The 11,313-nt window shown below is 46.2% G+C and overlaps 1 pseudogene; it reads right to left on the bottom strand.

Annotated features, from left to right (window-relative positions):
* Positions 1–2,462: 2,462 nt before the first annotated feature.
* LOC141580768 (ribose-5-phosphate isomerase pseudogene) lies at positions 2,463–10,428 on the bottom strand (annotated as a pseudogene).
* Positions 10,429–11,313: the final 885 nt, after the last annotated feature.

Raw genomic sequence — 11,313 nt, 5'->3', positions numbered from 1 at the left:
TTGTCTCATGGTGAATTAAAAAAAAAAAAACAACAACCAACACTTCCAGGGTTGCTGGTGCTGACATCACCAATGGCTTTAAACATGAAACAGTTCCCAGATTAAGGAGGATCTTACTAACACTACTCAGGGATGACACCGCCTTGAACAGCCAATCACCTCCTTTCCTAATTAGATAAGGGCCTGCACATTATTTTGTGAGAGAGAGACCAAAATTCTATCAACCATAAATTAGGCTGGAGAAATACCCAATCCTTTTTCTACCTCGTCACTTTGTTCCAAGACATTACCTACCGCTATTCAAATCACTAATTGGCGCTTTCTGCTATACAACAAACAAACTAAAACTCCTGAGTTGGTTCCATTTCCTTTAAAGTCTGCTCATTACTAAGAAGTACCAACCCTCAAGCTTATTAAAACCAGAGTGTGGGCCGCTTATCACCAGGGGCTGCATCCTTTCACTGTAAGAGAACTCAATTTGCGTCTTCTCCCAGCCTCCCGGGATTTTCCCTCATCTCCTTGAGCTTCAGCGAGTCCTCGCAAGCCTCACGGGAGGCCTTGTTACAGTCAGCTCACCAGAGACAGGGAGGGGACAGCATTTTTATCCACACATCCGTGAGTCATCACCACATACTCTCAGCTGCAAAACTGGGCTTTCCACTACCTGAGGCTGTCTCTTAAATGCAAACAATTCTCCACTCCTAAGCAGTGCATTTTCAAGCAATTGTTAGACATGCAGAATGTGGCCAGGCGTGCGCTCACACCTGTAATCCCAGCACTTTGGGAGGCTGAGGCAGGTAGATCACCCAAGGTCAGGGGCTCGAGATCAACCTGGCCAACATGACAAAACTTTCTCTCTACTAAAAATATAAAAATTAGCCGGGCATGTGGCAGGTGCCTGTAATCCCAGCTACTCGGGAGGCTCAGGCAGGTGAACTGCTTGAACCTGGGAGGTGGAGGTTGCAGTGAGCTGAGATTACATCACTGCATCCAGCCTGGTGACAGAGCAAGACTCTGTCTCAAAAAAAAAAAAAAAAAAAAAAAAAAAAGACAAGAAAATAAATGCAGAATGTATCACCACAGTTCTCCCTAACAATTCCAGCCCTGGATTTAGGAAATTTTTATTCTTAACAACTAGACAGCTTTGGTCCACTGGTGCTATTGCGAGAACCATTAGGGAACAAAAGGAGAAATAAGCGTTTGAGGTTTTGGATACCGTAAGCAATTAAAGCAATGAAAAGCAGGGAGAGTTTCCAGCAGTTGAAACCAGGAAAGAAGCAGTAGTGAGAAATATTCTGCCCAAACACTGAATGACTGGATGGGCCGACGTGATCCTCTCTCACCCTGCCTGGAAATATTCACTCTCTGTTGTTAACCTGTTGTAAGGAAGCTGCTCCCACCTGGTGCCAGGGCCTGGAAATATTCACTCTCTGTTGTTAACCTGTTGTAAGGAAGCTGCTCCCACCTGGTGCCGGGGCCTGGAAATATTCACTCTCTGTTGTTAACCTGTTGTAAGGAAGCTGCTCCCACCTGGTGCCGGGGACACCTTGTGCATGTCCACATATGCCCTGCAGGGGAGACTGGAGCCAAAGATCCTCTGAGCCGCAGAACACCTTACGGCGCTCCCTGGAAGACCCTCTCCGCTTCCCTGCCTGTCTCTTCTGAGAAGCTGTTAGAAGGTAATTTCCCATCATCTCCCAGGTTGCGAAGAAGGTTTCCTTCCTTGCCCACTTGGAAAAAAAAACTGCAGATGATGAAACTGCTTAGCTGCTAAGATTGGGTTCTCAGCAACAGGGTTCCTCCCAACTCAAGCTGCAGTCAAAATTCTGCCTTGGTGTCCTGCTCTTTCACGCGTGGGAGAAGTACTGCAGGGAACACGCACTTCGGTGGGTCCTCCCTTTCTCTCTATGTAACCAATACGCTGACAATGTCTCATTGCGCAGTTACCGTCCAATCAGTCAGAACTTGGCCTTAACTACTCCTGTGCCTGACTCATGTTAGTTATTTAAGATCCATTTGGGTAAGAGGTAATTCTTTTGAAAATCCAAATAATTACAGGACCACCATGGTTAACTTTTTGGCAGGAAGGGGAGCAGTTCATAGACCCCTATGTGCACACTTTCCCTGAGAAAAACATAATGGCGCAAATATTTGTATACATTCTCTAGAACGGTCTACATATATTCCATGGATCTCAGGCAGAAACTTCTGCTCTCAAGGGATTTAGGTCCAACCAATCACTCAAGCCATGAAATCAAACAGTATTACCAGATTGGTGTTCTTGTACTCATGAGGCATCACGCTAAGCGATGGAGTTGCAATAATGGATAAAGATTGCACGTCCTCATGGAGCACCTGACTGGCCTGACCAATGCAAACAGCAGACACTAATCCCAGTCGCAGAAATCAACACAAAGTGCAGCTGTAGGAAGTAAACAGGAGAGGTGCATGGTGCCATGAGGACTTACAGGAGGAACGGAACCAGCCAGGGAGACCAGAGAAGCACGCCCTGAGGAAATGTGATTGAGCTGAAAGCGGGAGGGTGGCAAAGGCAGAGAGGGCCACATGTGCCAAGGTCCTGTGGCAAAGGGCAGCAGGGAGCCTGTGGGAAGGGGGCCACATGCAGCTGGGGTGCAGGGAGCAAGGGACAGTGAGGATGAGAAGAGGCACGAGAGGTGTGCGACGGCCAGCCACACAGGGCCTTCCTCAGTAAAGGATTCTCCATCCTGCGAGAAAAATGAGAGGACTTTCATCTAGAGGCAGGCTGGTGGGCGCGCTGACCTGATTTGATTCGTGTTTGGAGCTGTGACTGCAGCATGGAGGATGAGTTAGATGGGGCTGTACGCCGGGATACCAGGGCGAGAGAAGAGAACTGTTAGATTCGGAGGGAAGGGACAGATTTGAGAGCTACTTCTAAATTTTTACAAATTTTTAATGACTATGGATAGACAGTAGTTGTACATATTCATGGGGTGCACATGATATTTTGCTACAAGCACAGAAGGTGTAATGATCAAATGTGGGTAGTGGGGTATCTATCACCTCAAGCATTTCTCACTTTAGTGTTAGGAACATTCCAATTCCACTCTTTCAGTTACTTGAAAATGTGTAATAAATGACTGCTAACTATAGCTGCCCTACTGTACAACTGAACACTAGATCTTATTCCTTCTATCTAACTGTACTTTTGTACCTACTAACCATCCGCTCTATCCCCAGCTCCACACTGCCTTTTCCAGCCTCTGGTAACCAGCATTCTGCTCTCTATCATGAGTTCAATTGGTTTTGTTTGTTTGTTTATTTGAGACGGAGTCTCACTCTGGCACCAGGCTGGAGTACAGTGGCACAGTCTCGGCTCACTGCAACCTCTGTCTCCCAGATTCAAGCGATTCTCCTGCCTCAGCCTCTGGAGTAGCTGGGACTATAGGTGCGTGCCACCATACCTGGCTAATTTTTTGTATTTTTAGTTGAGAGGGGTTTCACCATGCTAGCCAGGATGATCTCTATCTCCTGACCTTGTGATCCACCCACATTGGCCTCTCAAAATGCTGGGATTACAGGCGTGATCCAACGTGTCCGGTCAACTTCAATTTTCTTTTTTTAGCTCTCACATATGAGTGAGAACATGCAGCACTTGTCTTTCTGTGCCTGGCTTATTTCACTTACTATTGTCCTCCAGTTCCATCCATGTTGTTGCAAATGACAATGTCATTCTTTTTCAGGCTGAATAGTATTCCATTATGTATATGTACCACGTTTTCTTTATCCATTCATCCATTGATAGATACTTAAGCTGATTCCATATCTTGGCTACTGTGAATTGTGCTGCAACAGACAAGGGAGTACAGATATTTCTTAAATCTGTGGTTGTCTTTTCATTTGTATATATACCCAGCAGCGGTGTTGCTAGATCACACAATAGTTCTATGTGAGAGCTGATGCGATTTAGATCTATGTCCCCACCCAAATCTCATGCTCTACTGTAATCGTCAGTGTTACAGGTGGGGCCTGGTGGAAGGTGAATGTATCATGGGGGTGGTTTCTAATGGTTTAGCTCCATCCCCCTAGTGCTATTCTCATGATAGTGAGTGAGTTCTCATGAGATCTGGTTGTTTAAAAGTAGGTAGCATCTCCCCCACATTTTTCCTCCTGCTCTGACCATGTGAAATGTCTCACTTCCCTTTTTGCCTTCTGCCATGACTGTAAGTTTCCTGCGGCCTCCTTGGAGACCAAGCAGATGCCAGCATCATGCCTCTATACAGCCTGCGGAACCATGAGCCAATTAAACCTCTTTTCTGTATAAATTACCCAGTCTCAGGTATTTCTCTATAGCAATGTGAGAACAGACTAATACAAGAGCCATTTAGGAGATAAAATTGGTAGGACTTAACCAAGACATGCTAGGCAGGTCTGAGTATTGTCAGTAGAGAGAAAAAGTTAGTAACTGGAGCGTGGGGTGCTCTGAGCTGTGGGTCCCACAGCTGTGGAATGAGGAGTGCAGGAGGAAACGCATTTCCTTCCTGTTTTTTAGAGTCAGCTGGCATTGGGAGGATTTCATAATGCTGACTTTCGCCTTCACTGCCTTTCCTACCTCCTTCCATTGCCCCACCACTCCTCATTCAGATGGTACCCTTGCATTTCTAATGGGTATAGATTCCAGAATTAGAAAGAAAACAGATGGCCAAACTAACGCCTTTCTTTTCACCTGAAGTTTGGAGGTGAAAATGCTGCCCAAGATTTTGGATATTGATGTTTCAAATCCCCCAAAATGTATCCTGTTGATCACTAGTCCCCTGAGATGCCCTTCAAATGTTTGCTAAAATAAACTTGTTACACACTTTATACTGTAGTCTTTCTTGGATATTCATGATACTCATTAGCATATAAACGTCTCAGAGAAGTCCTGCAGCAGAGAAACACTAAATCCTGATTTCCTAAAGTGAACTCCTTTACCCTAACTCCCGCTACTATTCCAAGTGCACAATGTAGAAAACCCAATTTCAGACCTCACTATGATTTATCTCTTTTTTATCTTAATTTAAAAAAACCTGAATATTTCAATAGCAAAAATATATGTTTATATTTCTCTCTTTTAAAAGATATTTAATAACAAGTCGGGCACCATGGCTCCCGCCTGCAATCCCAGCATTTTGGGAGGCCAAGGTGGGCAGATCAGTTAAGGTCAGGAGTTCAAGACCAGTCTGACCAACATGGCAAAACCTTGTCTCTACTAAAAATACAAAAATTAGCCAGGCATGGTGGCAGGCACCTGTAACCCCACCTATTTGAAAGGCTGAGGCACGAGAATCACCAGAACCCCGGAAACAGCTGCTGCAGTGATCTGAGTTCATGCCACTGCACTCCAACCTGGGAGAAAAAGCAAGACCCTGTCCCCCCCAAAAAAATAGAAAGAAAAGAAAAGAAAGAAAAATGATATTTAATAACAATACTTCAGAAGACTGGATTTAACTGCCCTCTCTTCTCCCTCCTGCTAGTTGTCCACCCTGTCACAGAGACATGAAGGCAAAGGCCCCTGGAGAGGAACGTCCCCCTTGGCTGTGACCTGTGGTTCAAGGGGGAAGACACTCTGTTCCTCACAAGGTCAGCAGAAAGGCTGTTCCCTCCTGTTCAGTGAGCCATCCTGCATCCTGAAGTAGACTCTCTCAGCCATGCTGATGAACAGGCCTTTGTCCACCACATGTGGAATCATTATTCTGGCAGCTCTGTTCGCTTCACCCCGTTTATGTACCTGGTCAAACCTCCAGTCCAAGATAAATTCCCATTATCTGTCACTACTGGACCTGCCTTGCTGACAGCCATTTGGAATTCAACCACACCCCTAAACTTCTGGCTCAAAGCTCAGCTCACTGTGATGAAGGCCACTGGGATTCCCTTGTGCCACTGGTCCCTGAGGTTCTTTGAATCTTTCCTGAAATCAGCAATCACGATGAAGCCACTGGCATAGCCAGCCACGGTCTTCCCCTAGATCAGGAGAAGACTGATGAGATTAACATCGGCATTTACTGCACCAGCTCCACTGATGGTGAGGTCTCTGGTTGTTGATCCTGGTCATGGAGAGTCAAGACCTACTGCAGGATGAGCTGACAGGCCTGGAAGGATGTGGAAACACAGACCAGGTTCAGATTCTCCAGACTCACTTTTCCGCTACTCGCTGCAGAGCATGGACACTTGTGGAACTACTTCCAGTTCCCAGAACTGGGTTATTCCTCACGTGGTTCTCCACCACCCCACGGCCAGCCAGCTTCTTGGCCTCCTCAGCCTTGGACATCATGCAGGGGACCAGGCAGATGCTGTTGGAGTCTCCACAGCTGATGCTTGTGCAGCCAGCATGGCAGCAGGGCCTGGACTGTGTTTGCCTTGAAAGCTGCACTTGGGAACCCTGGAGCTTCCAGCTGTTCCCACCTCCACTGGAGGATGCACCCCATCCACCCCAGAGCAGCACCAGGAGCTACTTGCACAGGTTGTGAAGGGCTCAGAGCACTGCCTCCTGACGCCGCACTCTGGCATCTGCTCTGTGATTTCTTTCTTTTCCTTTTTTTTTTTTTTGAGATGGAGTCTTGCTCTTGTAGCCCAGGCTGGAGTGCAATGGTATAATCTCGGCTCATTGTAACCTCCACCTCCTGGGTTCAAGTGATTCTCCTGCCTAAGCCTCCCAAGTAGCTGGGATTACTGACACGTGCCACCACACCCAGCTAATTTTTGTATTTTTACTAGAGATGGAGTTTCACCATGTTGGCCAGGCTGGTCTCGAACTCCTGACCTTGTGATCCTCCTGCCTCAGCCTCCTAATGTGGTGGGATTACAGAAGTGAGCCACCGCGCCTGGCTGCTCTGTGATTTCTATTGTCCAATTACGTTAGGTCCTGGAGAATTTTCTCGGGCGGGTATTCTTTTTGGCATGCTCCATCAATTCTTAGTCTCCAGGGTTGTGAAGCTGCTCTCTGGCTCCCACTGAAGCATCCCACCCCTTCTCATCCCTTCAAAATGCTCCATGCTCCACAATCACCCAATTGCTCCTCAGTTGCTCTCAAATCAAACAAACGTCCATTGCCTCTGTACAACCCCTATCAACTCTCATAGAGGAAACACAGTCTTCACAAGCCAATCCATGCTGATGATGAATGACTGATAGCCTGCCACAGCCTGCCCCTAGAAGACACATCTTATTCCAAACGATCCCTATTGCTGTGATTCTTCGTAAACTGGCACATGTAGGCCACACCAGCGGCAGAGGTTTTGGGGGCAAAGTAACCACCATAAAAAGCCGACCAGCCCTGGTCACTTAGGCTAAGTGATTTCTCCTCTTCAAATATCTACTTTATCTATTCTTGAAATCACAGGATCTATAAAATTTTTCCATTATCTAGTCATCTGCTACCCCAGGAGCACCAATTGGTACGAGCAGCAGAGACAGAACCGTTCACACTTCTCGAGGCTATGGAGGGAAGGGGACAAGGGACGAGGCCTGTGGTGCTGGATGTTTATGCATGAGCTGCTCGCCAGCTCGCGTCTGTTTGTGACGTGCTCACAATTGTCAGGTCCTCCAAACCCTATGGAAAGACAACAGTGATGTTCATGTACTAGTCATGTAATAATACAAACATTTATGTCTTCATGCACCATGTTTTTTTCATCTGAGATGAGGCAAGTATTGTCTTTGTGAGTCCCGGCAGCATCTGTTGGCTTACGAGGATGGTTCTGTCAGACACCCATGAATCTTTTTCCTTTGCTTAGCTTTTCTTTGTTCATTCCTCTAGCCTGTCATAAATGTGACTCAACTTTTTCCTTTTCTTTCTTTTTTTTTTTTTTTTTGAGACAGAGTCTCTCTCTGTTGCTCAGACTGGAGTGCAGGCAGTGGCACAATCACAGCTCAAAGCAGCCTCAGCCTCCTGGGCTCCAGCAATCCTCCCCACTCAGCCTCCTGAGCAGCTGGGATCACAGACATGCACTACCATGCACATACATAATTATAATCAATATTTGGTTTGGTTTTGTTTTTATAAAGATGGTGTCTCCCTACATTGCCCAGGCTGGTCTCAAAACTCCCCAGCTGAAGCAATCCTCCTGCCTCAGCCTCCCAAAGTGCTGGGATTACAGGCATGAGCCACTGCGTTCTGCTGTGACTCAGCTTAATCAGCTCTTCTAGGTTTCTCAGGGATTCCTTGTGTTCCCTTCCAGTTGGCTATTCTCTTCCAGTTGGCTGTTCTCTTCCAGTTGGCTAGGGAGGGGCCACATCCTTTAGGATAATTTGAGAGGTTCCTTCTACGCTATTCCAATGGTTTCTTCTCTGGGAAGTGTACATGCTCCTGTTTCTTGCTGTCAGAAACTCTCAATCATCAAGCAGATTGTCTAAGACCTCTATTGTTTTTTATAAAAATTTTTCCTTCCCTTCATTCTGTAACAATATTCCTTCACCTCGTAAGGTGAATGACTGCTTTCATCCTTAAAACCTTCTCTGACATTCCATTCAGCCTTCACCTAATTCTCCCACTCCAATTTTTGATGCTCCAACAATAGTGTCAGTTGCTTCTAAGAAGTCCTTCGGGAGCTGCAGTCAAGCGAGAGGACTCTGTCTGTTTTGTCTCTCTATCTTTCAGCCTCTTTCTGTCTCTGCACCTTCCTCTCTCTCTCACAGACAGACACACACACACACACACAAATTCTCAGACTCCACGTTAGGAAATACTCTTAGAAATATGGCTAGTACCTGGTATAATTTAAGCAGAACAACAAGACCTAAAGCCTGACAGTGTTCCTGGAAACAGACCATCCTATTATTGCCAACAGTTTGAAATCTTCAAGTGCTCACATTTTTCAAGCCACCTTGCCAAATGGCTCAAAATGATGCAAGTCTGCACTATTTCAAGTCATAGTTCCAAAGTTCTTTATGAGAGGGGTTGCCTCTGGCATGTGTCCAGGTGGATGGGAAAATGCCAGAAAAACATGGCAAAACAATATGTGGCTAGCTTAGATGTAGAAGAAGAAACAAGTTTAATAAGTTCCGGGGATAAATCATTCACACTAGCTATTTTATTGCTCTTCCCCTGGAACAACGCTGTGTTAAATTTCTCTGGGATTGGCCCAGATAGAATGTACATAGGGAGAATCATCAGTTCATAGGTTACAGCCACAATGAGAAGAGCTGTGGTTTTTTTCTATGAGGTGAGCAAGGCTGCCAGCACTGGACACAGTGTTCACGTGTATAATTACAAGTATAGACTGAGCAGAAAGGGCTGGAAATCAATCAGGCATCATTTTAAAGAAAGAAAACCTAAAAGGCCTGCCTTAATTCTGATTCTTTGCTAGAGTCCCATTCCCTCAAAAAATACAGTTGTTTACCGTTTAGTTTTTCATGCCTTATTTGTTTCAAGCCTAAAGAAATGACCTCTGTTTCAGTTCAGCTGATCTTGCTGGAAGTTATACACACGTGGACAGCCATGGGGACTAAAGCACAGGGAATCCTATGGACCCTTTTTTATTTACTTAGAGACAGAATCTTACCCTGTCACTCAGGCCGGAGTGCAGTGGTGCAATCACGGCTCACTGCAGCCTCGACCTCCCTGGCTCAAGCGATCCTCCCATCTCAGCCTCCCATGTAGCCAGGACTATAGGTGCACATCACCACACTCGGCTAATATTTTTTTATTTTCATAGAGATGGGGGTCTTCCTATGTTTCCCAGGCTGGTCTCAAACTCCTGGGCTTAAGCCATCCTCCTGCCTCGGCCTCCCAAAGTGCTGGGATAACAGATGTGAGCCACCATGCCCAGTCAATGGACGCTTTCTGGAAAAGACAGTTGCTTTGGAAATTTGACAGTGAAGCCCAAGGAAGGGAGGCTTTGAGTACAAGAGGTTGGGTTCACTTATTCCTTGAGTCTCCGGCATGATCGACATCCCTGCCAAATTAGTAAGCGGTACATAGGGGACAAACGGAGGGATAAACCTCTCTCCAGTATTTCTTTTCTCCATACTCCTGGCATCAAAGGCCTTCAGCAATTTTCCCATTTCCTTATTCAAAATCAATTCTCTGTTCATTCATTCACACAATGACAAGGATCTAGGTGTACAGGGGAGTTTGAAGTATTAAAATAAGGAGAGAAGGAGTATAAGGGTAACTCTTCAACTCTCAACTCTCTGGATCTTAGTAGCCCAAATCACTAAGAGAGATTTCCAGACCCCTCACTTTGAGCTACAGTTTATAGGTTATTGCAGTTTACCTGTCTAAGAACTATCTTAGATTGACCTTGTAAATAATGATAGTTCCTTATCATAAAAGAAGGGAACTGGACCACTGCTGACCTTTCCATCTCTGCAACGTGCTGATTCCAGGATGCTTGAGGGTTAAGATTGAAATCCAGCCATAGGAAAAATTTCTTTTTCCTTTTCTTTTTTTCTTTTTTCGAGAGGAGTCTTGCTCTGTTGCCCAGGCTGGAGTGCAGTGGCACAATCTCGGTTCACTGCAATCTCCACCTCCTGGATTCAAGCGATTCTCCCACCTCAGCCTCCAGAGTAGTTAGAACTACTGGTATGCACCACCATGCCTGGTTAATTTTTGTAGTTTTAGTAGAGACGGGGTTTCACCATGTTGACCAGGCTGGTCTCAAACTCCTGACCTCAGGTGATCCACCTGCCTCGGCCTCCCAAAGTGCTGGGATTACAAGCATGAGTCACCACGTCCAGCCCATAGGAGTAATTTCTAAAGGCTTGGAAACAAAGCAGGCAGCCAGCCAGGGAAACCTCACTAGGGACAGGCATAGGAAGCAGGCAAGACGGTAGTCCACAAAGAAGCCACACAAACAGATGCCTTCCTGGCTCCCCAAGACTCTACCTGGTCCAAGGTAACATGGCCAGGTAATTCCAGGTATGGTAGGCAGTCTCCAAGATGGCCCCCCCATGGTTCTTTCTCCCGGCATGTCCTCATTGCTCACATAGAATAGGGCTAGCCCAAACATGGTGAAACCCCATCTCTACTAAAAAAAATACAAAAAATAGCTGGGCATGGTACCGTGCACCTGTAGTCCCAGCTACTCGGGAGGCTGAGGCAGGAGAATTGCTTGAACCTGGGAGGTGGAGGCTGCAGTGAGCCGAGATTGTGCCACTGCACTCCAGCCTGGTGCCAGGCAACAGAGTGAGACTCTGTCTCAAAAAAAAAAAATCATGAGGTCAAGTGATCGAGACCATCCTCGCCATGATGAAACCCCGTCTCTACTAAAAATACAAAAATTAGCCAGGTGTGGTGGCACGCGCCTGTAGTCCCAGGTACTTGGGAGGCTGAGGCAGAAGAATTGTTGGAAC

The sequence above is a fragment of the Saimiri boliviensis genome, chromosome 13 (genome assembly GCF_048565385.1).
Source record: "Saimiri boliviensis isolate mSaiBol1 chromosome 13, mSaiBol1.pri, whole genome shotgun sequence".
Taxonomy (NCBI): domain Eukaryota; kingdom Metazoa; phylum Chordata; class Mammalia; order Primates; family Cebidae; genus Saimiri; species Saimiri boliviensis.
This window is presented reverse-complemented; position numbering and strand designations above follow the sequence as displayed.